Raw genomic sequence first — 13,911 nt, forward strand, 5'->3', positions numbered from 1 at the left:
TAATTGGTGTGAAGTTTGGGAATAGTTTTGGTCGCGGACGTCCTGTTCTGTTTGCCTGGAGGCAAAATAACTGCGAGCAGATGTAATCTGGACTGCAGATAAATTGTAACATGCCAGTGTCCTTGCCGTCATATGCTACTGGCATACGCAAGAAAATGGACTCTTTCAGGTAAGCTCGATCAGTTACGAAGTATATATATATAGTTCATCATATTCTTAGACACTGCAATTGATGGAAGATAGATAACACTCACACCTTTCATAATAACATAACAATTCCGCTACCCAGACGACGCAAACGGTATGTACAGATTCGACGAAGACAATGTTTACTTAAGAATCATCAGTAAGTAGGTAAGACTGCAGTTTCTCTAACGTTTGTTGTTGTGCAGTTTTTTTGCGATAGAAAATATAGATCGGAATGTAACAAAGTGTGACGACCTGACAGGAACTGTGTACAGTAAGAAATTCTTTATAGTAGTATTTTTAATTTAACTGTACATCCAACTCGTAGACTGGTCTTTCTGCATCGAAATTTGTTCTTCCTGTACCAGTAGTGATGATGCATCTATAAACTCGCATGATTTTTATTTTCGTCTTCTTTGTAATTTCGTGGGGAGATATACCGATCATCTTAACGGGCAACTGTTTGTGGAAATTAAAAACAAAGAAGTATTTGCCCTATAAATACCCGTTTTGTTACGAAACCTTGTAGTACAGCATAAGTTTAGAAGTTTCGCCAGTGTTGTGTTGTATATACACGCTTCTTCACTATGACAGTATATTCGGATGGATACCTGTAGTGGCACTGTTTCCTAACCACGCACATAATGACTGAAAAGATGTATGTTCGACATGTAACACTTGGAGAAGGTCGGCAATGGTGAACATTGAGACATTCATTCAATCGGATGGCATGGCTCAGCCTCGAAGACATGGTCATTATGTGTAACTCATTACTATTCACATTGAACACATGTGTTCTTCAGAATAATTAAGTACGATTGTTAATTGCTACAATACGATGAGTCTGTGATGTGGCTTCCACGTAAGATCTTACAGATTAGGCAATCACATTATGAAACATTCACCAGTTTCGGATTATGTCTACTATCAAAGTAGTATTAGTACCGAACTGAACTATAATTCAACTTCCTAACAAGATTTATAGGGCAAAAGACTGAGTATAGTTGTTATATATATATATAATTCATTAGATGAATGTACGTGGCAGGAGTGAATATATAATACGGTTATCATCAACTTCTAAATTGTTTCTCCACATAATATTCCGCATTCAGAAATTCACTAACTTACTCACCGGCATAGACATGATTATTAGAAAGGTTTGAGCCTCTCAATTAGCTGACGGAAGTCATAAGTTGCATATTAAAAAAAACGTGTAAAAACCTTTCCAGCTTAATGCAATTCTAAAAGTCAACAAGTCGATCGTAAAATAAACGACTAAACTTCGTTATCAGTATCGGATTCACTAAACAAATGAAATAGTAACTAATAGAACGTACCCATAAATGTCTTACAAGTTGTGAATAGTGCACTTCATTTCCTAACCCTTGTGAAATTTCATCCTGTCACTTGGTTTTAACGAACAAACTTCAGGCACCAAACAAGCAGATTCAAAAACCTCAATTAAGAAAATATGAAATCTGAGGAAAATCCAATTACAACGTCTATAATACTATTATCAATTCTCTGTTCACATACAATACTGACATCATTGGTAAGCACTATTTAGATATTACTCATCAACATGCATTAGAACTTCTTTATAATTTGGTCAGTGATTGTGGATTCTGTTTACAGAAATTCATTCGTTAACGCTTTAAGAGACACGTCATAAATTAGTATTAACTACGACATAGTTTAGTTACCACGCTTGAAACAAACCCGCATCGCTTTACTTATGAAGAATATGCGAACAATTAATGCGGCACTGACGGTAATGTTATACACAGTTTCTATATATGTTCGTAAAGCGGGCAGAAAAGGCTTTCAGCGTCGATTGTAACCCATATAGTTTTTCTTTTTCAGATACGTTGCATTATAATATATCAGTCCACTCAAAAACGATGATAATTATAATGGACAGAACTATTTATGGCTGTATATTAGCAACGAATATAATGTTCGAAAATAGTTTAACGCTTAATTACTTCAACCTACATTTTATAAACAACTACCAACATCCATGTTCATCACCACCATAATTAGAAAGGTGAATCAAACTTCAATGGTTTTGGAGCTCATTTTCACTTGAAACTCTGATTGTGGTCTATTTTTGACTTGATAAATGGTGACTTTAACTTGCATGAGTCTACTTACTTACTTACATGCGCCTGTTACTCCTAATGGAGCATAGGCCGCCGACCAGCATTCTCCAACCCACTCTGTCTTGGGCCTTCTTTTCTAATTCCATTCAATTCTTGTTCATTTCTCTCATATCTATCTCCATTTCCCGGCGTAATGTGTTCTTTGGTCTTCCTCTTCTCCTCCTTTGGCCTCGAGGACTCCAAGCGAGGGCTTGCCTTGTGACACAGTCGGATAACTTCCTCAATGTGTGTCTTACCAACTTTCAGCACTTCTTCCTGATCTCTTTCTCCGCTGGGATCTGGTTTGTTCTCTCTCCCAGAGCACGCTGTTGCTGATAGTGTCTGACCAACGGATCCGAAGTACTTTGCGTAAACACTTGTCAATAAACACTTGTATGCTCTGGATGATGGATTTCATAGTCCTCCAGGTTTCCGCCCCGTACAGTAGGACTGTCTTGACATTTGTATTGAAAATTCTGACCTTGTTGTTGGTTGACAGTTGTTTTGAGTTCCAGATATTTTTCAGTTGTGTATATGCTGCTCTTGCTTTACCGATCTGCACCTTCACATCTGCATCAGACCCATCATGTTCATCAATGATGCTGCCCAAATATGTAAAGGTTTTCAAATCTTCCAAATCGTCTCCGTCAATTGTGACTGGGTTGGTGCATGCTATGTTGTATCGGAGAATCTTGCTTTACCCTATGTGTTTTTTGAGACCTATTGCTGCTGAGGCTGCTGCTACACTGTTCGTCTTCTCCTGCATTTGTTGTTGCGTTTGGGATAAAAGGACCAGATCATCTGCGAAGTCTAGATCGTCCAACTGCATCCTAGACGTCCACTGTATCCCGCGCTTCCCTTCAGACGTTGACGTCTTCATGATCCAGTCGATCACCAGGAGAAAGAGAAAGGGTGAGAGTAAGCAACCTTGCCTAACACCGGTCTTCACTTTGAACGACTTTGTCAACTGTCCTCCATGCACGATTTTGCAGTGTAATCCATCATATGAATTCTGTATGATATTGACTATCTTCTGAGGCACGCCGTAGTGTCGAAGAAGTTTCCATAGTGTCATTCTGTCCACGCTATCAGATGCTTTTTCGTACTCAATGAAGTTGATGTAGAATGATGAATTCCATTCAACCGATTGTTCCACAATGATCCGTAGAGTTGCGATTTGGTCTGTACACGATCTATCCTTACGGAATCCAGTCTGTTGGTCACGAAGTTGGACGTCTACGCAGTCCTTCATCCTGTTTAACAATACCCTATTGAAGACTTTTCCTGGTGTTGAGAGAAGAGTGATGCCCCTGTAGTTATCACACTTGCTGAGATCGCCATTTTTCGGTATTTTGATCAGAAGTCCTTCTTTCCAGTCTGTTGGTACTTGTTCCTCATCCCAAATCTTGCTGAAGAGAATGTGGAGTATCCTTGCAGTTACCGCTATGTCTGCTTTTAGTGCCTCTGCTGGAAGGTTATCTGGTCCTGCTGCTTTGCCACTCTTGATTTGCCTGATGGCCATGCTTATCTCTTCAATTGTTGGTGGGCCAACATTGATTGGGAGGTCCGTGAGTGCTGCTTCGACGTTGGGTGGGTTCAGTGGAGCTGGTCGATTCAAGGGTTATCTGAAGTGTCCTACCCACCTGTTTTGTTGCTCTTCAATGTTGGTGATTACCTCGCCTTCCTTGATTTTCACTGATCGTTTTGGTTTGCGGCGATTTCCAGAGAGTTTCTTTGTCGTGTCATACAGTTGTCTGATGTTTCATTCTCTTGCAGCCTTTTCCGCCGTCGTTGCTAAATCTTCCACATATTTACGTTTGTCGGTTCTGATGCTCCTCTTCACTTGTTTGTTTATTTCCGTATATTCAGCTTGTGCCTTGGCTTTTTCCTGCTCTTGTTCGACTGGTATTGATCGCTGCCTTCTTGTTCCTCCTTTCTTGAATCTTATCCAGTGTACCAACAGTGATCCATTCCTTGTGGTGGTGCTTCTTGTGACCCAGGACCTCATGACATGTTGAAGTGATTGCCTCTTTGATCCCCTTCCAGTTGCTCTCCACAGTAGTTCCTTCTCCATTGAGTAGATCATGAAAGACCTGGAACTTGTTGCTGAGGACTATCTTGAATTTGTTGAGTTTGTCAGTATCCTGGAGAAAGGCCGTATTGAACTTTTGTGATACTGTCTGCCCCGTTTTCCAGTGCTTCTTGAGTTTCAATTTCATCTTGGCGACCAGTAAGTAATGATCTGATGCTATATCAGCTCCTCTCTTGGTTCTCACGTCCTCTATAGTCCTCCTGAACGTTTTGTTGATGCAAATATGGTCGATTTGGTTTTGCGTGGTGTGATCCGGTGAAGTCCATGTGGTTTTGTGTATGCGTTTATGTGGGAATATGGTGCCGCCTATGACCAGTTTATTGAAGGCACATAGGTTTGCAAATCTCTCACCATTTTCGTTTCTTTCTCCCAGTCCGTGTCGTCCCATGATGTCTTCATATCCAGTGTTGTCCGTTCCAACCTTGGCGTTGAAATCTCCCATCAGAATGGTCAAGTCCTTTGTTGGGCACTTCTCGACGATTGACTGCAGCCTATTGTAGAATTGATCTTCAGCGTCTTCATTGTAGTCGTTGGTAGGCGCATAGCATTGGATGATGTTCATTGAAATGCCCTCTTTCTTTGTTTTAAACGAGGCTTTGATGATCCTTGGTCCATGAGATTCCCATCCTATAAGTGCATTTTGTGCTTGTTTGGACAGCATCAATGCAACTCCTTGTGCATGTGTGGCCTTTACCTTCTTTATGGTCGGAGTATAACAGGAGCTCTCCTGAAGTTAGTCGTTGTTGTCCAACTTGTGTCCAATATGTTTCACTGACTCCGTGTCCCTCTCATTTCCGCAGCAATTTGGAAGACTGTCCCGGTGTCCTACATTGTATGAACATTCCATGTACCTAAATAAATGGTTGCTCTGGTTGTCAGAAGGGGCATCGGCCTCGTAACTTCCGAAGGAACTCGGCTTTCATCATGAGGCGTCATAATTCTTCTAAATGAAGACCTTCTGACTCCCAGGGCAGAGTTTAAAAGGTTTGAATAATTTTTTATGGTTAGCGTTTTTTTAGCGAGTTAGTTTTCTACGGGATGGGGACGCTAACCCCATTCCCGACTCTCCTCCTTTGTCCGGGCTTGAGACCGGCAGTAGCCCCCGAAGGGACTTTAGGCGGAGTTTTGCTTGAGTGTGCATTGTTACAAATAACCACATTAGGCTAACTAAACCTTCACCCAGGTTATGAGCAATAAATTCGTCAAACTACTAGTAAACTGGAATAAAAGCTATATAACAAGCACAAACATTACGAAAATGGACGTGTCACGGAAAAATGCTGTGAATAGCTGATAAATAACGACATTCAAGATCCTCGACAACATGTAACACGTGTGCTAGAAACAATGGCTTAACTTCATGACAGTCCCATTTCAACCTCTGAGTACAGGTCAAATCTGCCTCCACGACCTTGGGCAGCTTTTTCCAAGGCGGGCATTATGTGTTTGAAGTGCTCGGGGTTGGTTATTTGCGCGATAGTTTTCATGAGTTCATAGTCTTCTCAGAATTAAGTATTCTGTTGACGTCCAAAGACCTCAAAAAACTCCTTTGAAATTATTTCAAGTGTGTTTTTGTTCTTTTTTGGCGCAAGCCTTACATTGTTCTTATATAGTTGTCCATAAGAAAGCTGCCGGTAAGCCGCCCCAACGGAGACCGTATAAGATTCCAAAACTAACGTAACATCAGTATGTACAATGATGTGCGACTCTGTAGACTCTTTATTTACATCTGCAGGAAAGTTCTTCGCGCTATTAGTCAAGCTCCCATCCCAACCTAAAAAATGTCGTTCAAAATCATCTCAAGCATACAAAATTTCTTTTTTAGTGAAAACAGGAAAGGGCTTTGAGAAGCCTACCGTAAAGAAAGACCCTTAGTATCCAGGATCTGATATTTTTATGAAGGAAAAAATCAAATCAGGTTTCTTTGAGTTCGCTAATTTGTTTATCGCTTTAGGTCTTGGTTGGGAAAATCCTAACCCCTTAAACGCACAATTTCTAGCCAGTGTGTTATTTTTTGACGCATATTGTCAATGATTTACGGAGCATAGCAACAATCGTTCGAAATCTCCTTTTCAACAAAATATTCCCAAGTCAGTCAAACCAGAAGTCAGCGATCAAGGGTTTTGAAGATGCATGCGAGAAGTAGTCGATTTATCAAGGTGTATGCAATTCCAGGTAACTAGTTGTTGTGAGAGACTGCATAATGAAACTTGATCTGGTGAACATGTTTGACCGAGGGCGTCCAGCTAGAGATGTATCTAGTTTTGCCAATGAAATCAGTATAAATGTTGAATAATTGTCGGACTATTTACTTCGAGGATTTATTTACATCCACTCCATCAAATTGGGGAGAATTTTCGTCATCAACCCACGAAAGTTAGTTATGGGTGTTTTGGGAAATAGAGTTTGTATTTATAATTGCTTTCGAAATACTTCCTAGTTTGCTTACATATACTGTTTGCTAATGGACATTAGAAGTTGGAAATTGTATAAACGGTCTACAAGAGGTAAAAGGTTCTGGGAAAGCCCATATTTTAAATCTGGTAAACGTTTTAGTAAAAAACGAGGTAAATTATCAGATCCACATGTCTGTTTACGTTAATTTACAGCCATGTGTGTTTACATTAATTAAGAACTATATTTGTCGATAGTTAGTATATTGAGAAACCTATTTCAGTGGAGTGTTTAAATCGAACTAAAGCTTGATAATTAACCATGACAGATAATTGTAACCATAGATGGCTAATTATTCGCATTAATCAAGCTAGTGAGCTGACTGTAAATACGAATCAATATTACAATAAAATAATGCATGAAAACATTACTCAGCGAACCAATAAAATGGAGGGTTAGTAAAGTAAAAGTCAACCGGGGATGATTCATTGAATATGAAAATTATTAACAGGTCGCGTTTCCTTAGTCGGTTCAGCCAATATGAAATTTATTGGTAGGTCGAATTTGTGCACTTCTCTATGCTACTAGAATAACAATACTACAATATCATGAACTCACTATGATACGACCACCTAGTCAATGAGATCTTACGCAAGAGTTATGCCATTACCTATACTGATTCGCCCCATCGTAAAAATCAGTGGCGTGCTTTTTATGAGTATTTGAAGATATATTAATCAACAGATCATGTAGAGTGACCACGCTTTCATGAACAAACCATGCTTTTCAATTAAGTGTTTCCGCGTACAACTTCTGACGTCCCACGAACTTTCAGCTTTTAATGTAAATCTTAGTTACTGTATGTTTAGCTTCAAGGACCTCGTGATAAGTAACCAATGTTACTATATGGTAACAATCCTTATTTATAATTACATTTCTTGTTCTATAGGTGATCTGACCGAAATTATGATGACACAAATGGCCACATGGTATATAATCTGTAGCCAGCCTTCGTCTAAAAATGAAGTTTTCAGAGAAATACCTCGAATTTTTATATTATGACTCGGTGCAATGAATCGTCTATATTGATTATTAGTCGTGCTCTTATGCTCCAACTCCTCACATTCAGATTCCGAATCTCTCTAATGGCTGAAACTTCATTATTCTTCATATGTGTCATGTCTTTTTTCTATTACAAGTAGACAGACAACTCACTAGTCTCATGGATGCTAATCAACTAACGTCTATCATGAAAAGCTCATAATGTCTTAAATTTTTATGAGTTGCTAAGTGTTTTGTCTTCTTACTTTGAAAATTTTACAGTGCTAAACTCTTGCATATCCTTTTATTTGCTAACTATCCCTACCATTTCGTAACCATATATAATCTGACCTGTGTTTCTTAACTTTACCATTGGTTATTTTCATAGCAGTGTGATATAATAAATGGGTGTCTAAAGCACAATACAAAAGAGTCAGCCATCTGATTTGCTTGTAACATGAAACAAGTGGAGACAGTGTATTCCAACAAGGAGCTTAGATTAAAGCAATATTCGTACACACCACAAACGTAAGAGAGCCTGACATCACAAAAGGAGGGAGAGTGGCGTTACTGACCAGCGAACATGATGGTGGGGAATTAAATTCGATCCACCCGTGACTGTAGGGCAGTGAATATTGTGAAATTACGGCATGCCTCATGTAATACACTGATATTTTAGAATAAATTATTGTTATTGGCAATAGTGGTAACAATGCATTTCCGACATTAAAGTTACACATCAATTCTACAGACAAGACCAGTAATTTACTATGCGGATTTATGAATGACGTGCTACCTTATATGATGTGAAACTCCGTTGCAGTGAAACTGCAACTCGGTTCAGAAGTCTCCTTGATGATTTTATTTCCAAGATTGGATCGTGTCACCCACTGAATATCAATGTATTTAATAATGATTTATACAAACAAGGTTCGTCATCCATCTAATTGACTGAAAAGCAAAATGTAACCTTTGAGGCTTTTCGCGTCTGTTTCATTTTATTTCTATTCATCTTAATATTCATCTTAATAAGTTATTTTTTCTTAATTATTTTTGTTACTAATTTAACGATACACACATAGTCGTTTATTCTTGTTCTGTGTTCATAAACACGCCTATTAGACTGTTTGCGTATTTCACGTCTCCTTTATTTTTATTCCCTTATTTTCTCCATTTCCTTCTTTAAACTCAATTCAATATTCTTCTCAATTGCACAGACCCGATTTATTATTATTAATATTCTATTATTATTGCTCTATTTTTTTTTAAATGGCAAGTATAATGCTGACATTATTGAAAATTGTGTATTATTGCATTTTTTGAAGAAACCCGAAATGGTTTCTTCACAACACTTATGTACCCATAAGATGTTTGTGAATAATAATAATATATAGTCTGCTTATGTTTGTATCTATGATTATTACTGTTATTAATATCATTGTTGGTCCCTTGACAGATAAGATATACTTTTCATCTCTTTATATCCTTCTAAGCATATATTATTCCTAAACATCCAAATTCTATGACTAAAAACCAATTATCTCGCGGTGCACTTGAATAAATTAACTTCTCAGATTCATTTTATCTTCACCACATATATATAACACATAGAAACTTATATTTGATTATCCTTCGCAATTAAATGTGACTTTCATAGCATCATTCTTAATTATTATTGCACATATGTTTATGCTAAAATCCGGCTCCACTCTGTATACTATTAAAAAAATCTACATGTATTTATCCGAAGGCACCGAAGAATTTATTTTATTTATCATTTTTTCAAATTGTTGGTTTACTTCAAAGGTCGATATTCATTACACAATTATTGTCATTATTATTATCATGGTTTGACCCTTTCACTAGGTGTTCAGTTCTTTTCTCTCTCTTTTCTCCTTATAAATAAATATTATTCTTAAGGTTACGACGTTTGTAATTAAGACAATAACTTGTGTTACAAGCAAATTAACTTCTCAGACTCGTTTTACCTTCATTATGCATATATGACTGATACATATTGATATTTGGTTATCCTTTTATCTTAATTGTGACTTTCATAGCAACACTCTAAACTATGACTGCACAAACAATTATTCTAGCGTCGTATCTTACCGCAGTAATAAGTTATTTTTTATTAATTGTCTTCTACTTTATTTTTGTCACTAATTTGACGATACATACATAGTCGCTTATTCTTGTTCTGTGTTCATAAACACGCTAATCACATCCTATCCTATTATCCTATTATTAATATTCTCTTTTTCAAATATGGTAAATTGTGGTGTTTGAATGAACTAATGATACCTTTGTAATTGTTGATTTAATGCATGAAGTTTGCAGAGCGCCACCGGATGAACAATTGAAGGTTTTGCTCGGTCAGTGTACGACAAAACCCTCTCTCAATATCATCCATGGCCTATTAGGAAAGCTGTTGGAGTTGCTATTTATGCTCTTCCTACGCGGGAACATTTGGTTCATCATATCGTCCAATCTCAACCCCCTGGGAGTGGTTTGCTTACAAATGAACAATGTGCAGAGTTTCTCACTTCACATGCTTTACCTGTAGTGCGCAAGGTATATGACTGTATTCAAGCTATTTTCGAGAAACACGATATGCTAAATTTACCATAGTTATCTTAATACTATTAACATATTTACAGCCAACTCTCAAGCAATCAAGCTAATTTGTTGTATAGGCTTCTGTTACGGGAGAACTGAAGAAATTTGGCGGATTAAAACCTTTTATTGTGCATTGTTAATTTACTGTGTTTTTGGATGTAACTGTTTTACTTAACTTTTGAACTTGTTTGTGCAATGGATAATGCGCCTGACTACGGACCAGGAGATTCCAGGTTCGAATCCTGGCAGGCTCGGCTGCCCTTTGGTCCACCAGGGTGCTTGGTACCTGTGTGGTTGCGCCACAGGATTGAGCTGTACTATTCAGATTGTAGCGTTATAGCCTTTACGGTGTCTGGTTCCCCTAGTAAACGGGGTTGAACTGTACTGTTAGGGTTCTTACGTGAAAGTTCGGATTGTGTCTGGTTCTCCTGAAAACCAATGTAAAATTACCCTGGCCCACAAAGGTATATTATATAGCTGTGAAATTGTCAGGTCTTGGAAGCGAATGCCACCAAGGCCTGTGTGGATAGGCTGTTCTACTTAGGAGTTTTATATGCCAACGCTCGTAGTTTACGAAATAAGTTCTATGAACTAGAAGCACTAATGGACAGGTTAAAGCCACTCATAGTAGCAGTGACAGAAACTTGGTTAGTCCATGACTTAGACATTACTACAGAAGTATCCGGATAACATTGCTTCAGGAGTGATAGATATAGATGTAGAAAAGGAGTCGGCGTCCTGTTATATATAGCCAATAGCATAAATATCCGCTCCTCTACTAGCGAATCCCATGATAGCGGCACTTGTGAAGTCATTAGCTGTAAGTTGGCTATAGGACGTAGCACATTTATGCTAGGTGTCATCTATCGGAGCCCAATCTGCTTAGCTGATGACTTTGTTTTAGAGCACATTCATCTTTGGAGTGATAATACCAGATGCTTGATAATAGGAGACTTTAACGCACCTGATATTAGCTGGACTGATATGACCACAGAAGGATCTATAAACTCCTTTGATAGTAGGTTACTGATAACAATAATGGAGCATGCACTAGTGCAGCATGTATCCCAACCCACACGTTTTGGTGTTAACCAGGGTTCTTCTCTTCTGGATTTGGTAATCACTTATGAGACTGAGGATATTGTCGACTTAAATATTCTCCCAACGTTAGTGAACAGCGATCACGCTGTTTTGTTATTCATGTTTAGAACTAGTGACATGTTATACGATCAGGTTACACCTCGCCCAAATGTATGGAAAGCTAACATATCAGCCATTCAGGAATGCGCTGCTAAGACAGATTGGTTAGTAGATACTAGCATATCAGTTGAAGAAGCATGGTCTGTATTTAAAGGTAAATTTAGACTAGTTACGTCCCCGTTCATACCATACCTGGTACCGCGAAGACCGAATAACAGTCCACCATGGATAACTAAAACGGTCAGGAAACTCCTTAGAAAAAGGAAGAATCACTGGAATATGTTCATCTCTACTGGCTTAGAACAATACAGATCCAGTTATTGTAAGATTAAGAATGCTTGTGAAGCGTTAATAAGTAAATCTAGATAGTCTTATGAGAAACATTCGTCTAGGGGTTGTAAAAATATACGAAAACGGTTGTTGATGACGAAAAAGGTGAAGCTTTATCGAAATATTCCAGTAAAATGTGTTCTATGAGTAATGAGGAACGACCGACAATTCATTGTGATCGTAGCGACTTTCTGATGGACTCTGTAGTCATTGAGAAAGGTACCGTCTTAAGGTTACTTCAGCATCTCAAACCTGATAAGTCCAGTGGTCCTGATGATATTCATCCTAGGATTATGAAAGCCATATCAGATGAAATTGCTGAACCATTAGCGATACTATTCGACATGTCTCTGAGACAGTCCAGACTTCCTAGAGACTGGAAAGACGCCATAATAAGTCCGGTGTATAAGGCTGGGAGTAGGGATTTAGTTAGTAACTATAGACCCGTTAGCTTAACTAGTGCAGTTGTAAAACTGATGGAGAAAATCATTCGGATAGCTGTTATAAACTATGTTGAAGGGCAAAATCTTTTCTCCAGGGCACAACATGGTTTTCGGAAAGGCCTATCTTGCTTGACAAATCTTCTCATTGCACGAGAAGAGTGGGCTGCGGCAAAGGATCGGAATGCTCCTGTGGATGTAATTTTCATAGATCTAAGTAAAGCCTTTGATAAGGTTTCACACTCTGGTCTTAAATTCAAACTGAAACGTTTTGGAATCCATAACACAGTCGTCGATTGGATAAGTAACTTTCTCCATGACAGGAGACAAAGGGTAAGGGTTAATGGGGCTCTCTCCTCGTGGGTACCTGTAAAAAGTGGGGTTCCCCAAGGCACAATCCTAGGTCCTCTTCTCTTTTTACTTTATGTAAATGAATTGCCAACTGTAGCAAAATCATCCGTTCTACTCTTCGCTGATGACATAAAGATTTGGAGACCCATACATGGTATGTCGGATAGAATAGTATTACAGGACGATCTTAGCTCATTGGTGGCATGGTTAGACAGGTGGTCACTAGAAGTAAATCCTAATAAGAGTGTAGTGATGCAGTTAAATAACTCTGATGAATCGTATGACTATACACTACGTGGATTCGTGCTACCCAAAGCAAGAAACTATAAAGACTTAGGAGTTATATTAAGCAATGATCTCAAAACGACTAGTCACTGTAAGGCTGCTGCTGCAAAAGGCTATAGGGTATTATGGTCAATTCGTAGGTCTTTTCAGTATTTAGATGATGAAATGTTTGGATTACTATACCCGATTTATGTGCGACCACATTTAGAATACGGGATTCAAGCAGCGAGTCCTTGTTTCAAATATGAAGCAGATATGCTAGAAAGAGTCCAACGACGAGCTACTAAAATGGTACAAGGTCTAGCTGGCCTATCTTATGAAGACAGACTGAGACACCTTAACTCATTTCCGCTATCTTACCGTAGAATACGGGGTGATCTAATATTGGCTTATCGTATACTGAACGATGACCTTGGTATTAACATGTCTTATCTTTTGCTTCCGTCTAGAACCGATCATTTGAGAGGACATTCGAAAAAAGTTCAAAAACCGAGATCAAACTGTTTACGTCTGGAGTTCCGTTTCTCGCACCGAGTAGTGAATTACTGGAATTCTCTACCGGAACACGTAATATCAGCACCGTCTGTTGATATATTCAAAACGAGATTGGACCTACACAGTATTACAAACTGCAAGGATTAATATAGGTCGACAGACCTCCTATCCTTATTACTGAAGACTGAAGACTGATATCATTATTTCGGACATTTTGGTTTGGTGTTTTGATGCTCTCTTTGTCTTTGGTTCGGTATTTGGGAGTTTTGCTCCGGAAACCTACAAAATTGAAGGTTTGTTTTGTAATTGTTATAATTATTGTTGTTAGAACTAC

The sequence above is a fragment of the Schistosoma haematobium genome, chromosome 4 (assembly GCF_000699445.3).
Source record: "Schistosoma haematobium chromosome 4, whole genome shotgun sequence".
In the NCBI taxonomy this organism is placed as follows: domain Eukaryota; kingdom Metazoa; phylum Platyhelminthes; class Trematoda; order Strigeidida; family Schistosomatidae; genus Schistosoma; species Schistosoma haematobium.